The 4,506-nt window shown below is 48.7% G+C and overlaps 1 long non-coding RNA gene across 1 annotated transcript; it reads right to left on the reverse strand.

The window, feature by feature from the left end:
- Positions 1 to 1,142: 1,142 nt before the first annotated feature.
- LOC120370638 lies at positions 1,143 to 2,911 on the reverse strand. The gene is made up of 2 exons (XR_005583854.1): positions 2,620 to 2,911; positions 1,143 to 1,244 (listed from the first exon to the last, which is right to left on the reverse strand). It is a non-coding gene; the product is annotated as an uncharacterized LOC120370638 (long non-coding RNA).
- Positions 2,912 to 4,506: the final 1,595 nt, after the last annotated feature.

Consider the following 4,506-nt stretch of genomic DNA (forward strand, 5'->3'; position numbering starts at 1 on the left):
TCCCTGAGAAAATCTTCCTCTCGCCGGATGGGTAACAAAGTGACTCAGAGCCTGGGCACCCCAAGAAAGCTGCACACATACCCCTGTAACCTGCTTTCCCTCCTCCGGGTGCCTCTTTATCTTAGCCAACCCTCAAATATGTTCAAACCATGTTCAAATATGTTAAGGACTGTTATAAAAAGGACCCCACTCAACTGTTCTCCATGTGCACTGGACGTAGGAGAAGTAGGTATCAGCTTAATCTGCAGCAAGGGAGATTTAAGTTAGATATTAGGAAAAACTTTCTCACTATAAAGATAGTTAAGTTCTGGAATAGGCTTCAAAGGGAGGTTGTGGAATCCCCATGATTGGAGGTTTTTAAGAACCCATTGGACAAAGAGCTGTCAGGGACGGTCTAAGTATAGTACTGGATGGGATGATATTTCTAGGACCCTCCCAGCCCTACATTTCTAGGATTCTCTGAACTGTGGAGTTTAACTGGTAAGCCCCTCAGTGAACTGCCCCATCAGCCTTCACCCAGCTCTAGTCCAATGTGAATTATTAACAAAATGAGCTGGCCCTTAAGAAGCCACAAGACCAGTGAGCACAGCAGGACATACCCTGTCAGCGATACCCAATGACAGTCGTTCCCTTGTAGTGCAGTGGGGGAAGCTAGGGAATCCAATGGTTCCTCTCGGATAAATTCTTGCAGTTCACAAACAGGGACTTGGCGTAGAAAAGCAGAGATGCCTTCCCTCACACACTATTACAGGCACCTATTCTAAGTCTGTAAGTAAACAGACACAGTTCACAGATAGCCTTCTGACCCACAAATAGGCTAGACAGGAGGGAGGATAACTCACCAGAACACAGTCCATCCCACTTACAACCCAGAATTCATCAGCAACACTGAACTCCCAGAAAAACAAAGATGAGAATATGATTAAGAACCAAACCCCAGGCCACTAACTACAGGGAGTAGATCTAGCTTTGTGGGGACTGCGGAAGAGTGGTTAGAGACCCCAGAGAGGCGCTGAGCTGAGGTCTTCGTCCAGCTCCACGGAGAAAGGGCAAAGGAGGAAGCCCCCACATCATGGTTACAGAGGACATTGAGGAAGCCCCAATTCTCTGAAAGACGAAATCAGGCCTCTGAGCAATTGAAACATACTTCAAACAGTTTAATAGGAAATATGTACAGAATATATACAAAATCCAGAGCTGGGTTATTTACATATGATCTTGTTTGTGAGATACATGGCCAGCACCTGAAAAAGAAATGTGAAGAGTCATCAGTATTTGTCCAGGGCCCCTTAATACACATAAACAGAGTGCAGAATACTAGGGAATAACAAAATGAAAACATAGACTGGGAATAAGCTGCTGGATACGGTCTAGAAAACAATCACCAAAAGAGGAAACACTACAAGATTAGGGGAACTCATATTACTTAATATAGTCACTTTTGAATTAGCAGAATGTGTCAATTCAACAGGGGTCTCTATTGGTTTCCTTCCAATATTCAACTATTACAGGAACATTGTCTCCCCCTTGAGAACTATAAGCAATAACATCCCAGACTCCCTTTGCCTTTCACCCTCCTCTGCAAACCGCTGCCTGGTGAATCCTCACAAGCCCTGCACCCAAGGGGACAGTAAACTGGAGAATGAGGTGGTGATGGAGACTAGAAATCTGACCATTCAGTGACCTTTTGATAGGAGGTGAAGGATTATAGTAGCTAACTTTGGAAGATGAGTTATATCTGCTGAGAAGAGTAGAGCATCCTTATCTCCCAATAACATCAGTGGGAGTTTGAGAACACTCAGCAACTCATAGGCTTGGGCAAGACAAATACAAAGGCCTTGGGTGGCTAAAGTTAAGCACTGAAATCTGCAGGTAGAAGCCTAAATACTCATTATAGCCACCTGCAGAGGTGCTGATTAGGGCACTTAAATCTCTATCAGCTTTGTGGTGCTTCAAATAGATATTTGAAAAACAAGGGGACTGATGTTTAAAGGCATATTTGGCCTTTGGTTGACAGACACCTTTATGCCAGGTGAGTGGGTTTTCCAAACCCGGATACCTGAACTCAGATTCCTAACAACCACGGGTAGGTGCATCAATAGGGGTGGGGTTAGTTGTAAAGTCACCCTTTTGCTGCCCTATGTTGCAGTGGAGCAGGGCAAAGTAGCCATAAAGCTGCCCTAAGAGGCAGCTAGGAATTCCCCAGCATGTGCAAATCCCTAACACCCAGAGAACCAGCACAGAGAGTGTACAGTCAGTGTAGCTGGCTGTATGTCACCAACTCCTAGCTTCCCACTCAAGTATATGGGGTGGGAGCTGGGAACAGAAGATGGCACACACACTGTGCGTTGTGCTACAGCTATCTCCAGTGCAGCAATGGCTGTTACAAGACAGCGTAATTTAGAACCCAGAGTGCATTTGAGGATCTGGGCCAGTACTTGACTGTTACTATAGTAATGACCCCTGAGCAAGCAGTATAATGTACATGCTTATCGATGAGCTTGTCCAGAGGCTGCATGTCCATCAGAATGACTAGATGTCCTGATGTGTAATAAAAACGTTTGAGTAATAAAAATCAACCCAGGCTACTTTACAGGGCCTGATCCTTCTCTCACTTACAGCATCTGAGCAGTAGGACAATGGCGACTACTGCCCAGTATTATAGTTGCCTCGGTCTTCTTCCAATTTTGGGTAGCGGGAGCGAGGAGTATAAGGGCCCTACTGTCAATCAAAACTTAACCCCACCTCTTGACTGAATAAGCCCTGCCCACTGGTCATCAGAAGCCCCACCCCATGGGGGTATTACTTCTGGGGGTCAAGGTGGACACATGACCGGAAGCAAGGTGTGTCATGTGACCCCTCTAAGAACTCCTTCCACTATACCAATCAGGATAGATTTTGCCCCGATAGGAACGCCCTGAGAGAAGATTTAACCAACCAGGGGGAGTTCCGGGGTTTGTGTGACCCCTCTAAGAACTCCTCCCACTGCCCTCTACCAATCAGGAGGGGCTTCAGCCACTAGAGAGCACCCTGAGAGGAGATTAGACCAATTGGGGGGAATTCTGGGGCTGGGTGACCATCCAGAAGTGGTTCATGTGACCCCTCTGGGAACTCGTCCCACCACCCTCTACCAGTCACGATGGGTTTCGGCTGCAGAGGACTGCCCCGAAAGGAGATTTGACCAAAACAGGGCAGGTTCTGGGATGGGGTGACCACCCAGAAGAGGGTTGTGTGACCCCTCTAAGAACTCCTCCCAATGCCCTCTGCCAGTCAGAGTGCAGCACCATCACCACACAAGTCCCAGAGCTGGACAGAGGAGGCGATCTCTTACCAAGAAGACATGTTTCAGAAATTGTGGAAAGACTGAGAGGAAACGTGGACTCCTTTACCACTCCCCTGAGAACTTCAGACTTTGTTTTAGCCCCGTGGACCTTTGAACTTGTGTGGAGAAAGTGCTACAGCAGCAACAGTTCCGAAGAGGATGAGGAACAGCCGAGGGGATTCCTTTGGCCCAGCCATTGATGGATACGCCAGAACCTGAACCCAAAGCCCAAACATTCATGAGACACACCAGTGAGCATGGTGACCTCTCGTTGTCCACCACCCTGGAGGAGGAAGGTGATCATTGCTTGGGGAGTTACCGGCGGACAAGCTGAATGGAAAAGACGTCGCTCAGGTAAATGAATGATTAAGAAGCGACAGCTGATGATGAGGTGTAATGAGGTTAGGAACCTGGGGTTCTTCTTCGAGTGATTGCTCCTATGCATTCCATGTAGGTGTGCGCGCCGCGCGTGCACGGCTCTTCGGAACATTTTTACCCTAGCAACTCCGGCGGGCCGGCTGGCGCCCCCTGGAGTGGCGCCGCTATGGCGCCGGTTATATACCCCAGCCGGCCCGTCCGCTCCTCAGTTCCTTCTTGCCGGCTACTCCGACAGTGGGGAAGGAGGGCGGGTCTGGAATGGATAGGAGCAACACATCTTGAAGAACAACAGTTACTACGGTGAGTAACCGTCTTTTCTTCTTCGAGTGATTGCTCCTATGCATTCCATGTAGGTGATTCCCAAGCCTTACCTAGGCGGTGGGGTTGGAGTTAGATGTTGCAGAATGCAAACTGCTGAGCCAAAGGCTGCATCAGGTCTGGACTCTTGGACCAATGAGGTCAAGGTGTGGACCGAGGACCAGGTAGCTGCACGACCCATCCCCTGAAAGGGTATGTGAGCCAGGCAGGCCGCAGAGAAGCCTGAGCCCTGGTGGAATGTGCAGTAAGGTGGCTCTATGGAACATGGGCCAAAACACAGGAGGTGCAGATGCACAACATCATTGAAGATGAAATCCTCTAGGAGGAGACAGGTATGCCCTTCGTCCGGTATGCCGGTACGACGAAGGTTTTGGGGGCGTTAAGAGCGGGCTCTGTCCACTAGATATAGATCGCGGACGCCCTATGGATGTCGAAGGAGGGCAATTGTTGCTCTCTGTGCAAAGAGAGTGGCTTCGGAAGAAGACCGG

The sequence above is a fragment of the Mauremys reevesii genome, linkage group 1 (genome assembly GCF_016161935.1).
Source record: "Mauremys reevesii isolate NIE-2019 linkage group 1, ASM1616193v1, whole genome shotgun sequence".
Taxonomy (NCBI): Eukaryota; Metazoa; Chordata; order Testudines; family Geoemydidae; genus Mauremys; species Mauremys reevesii.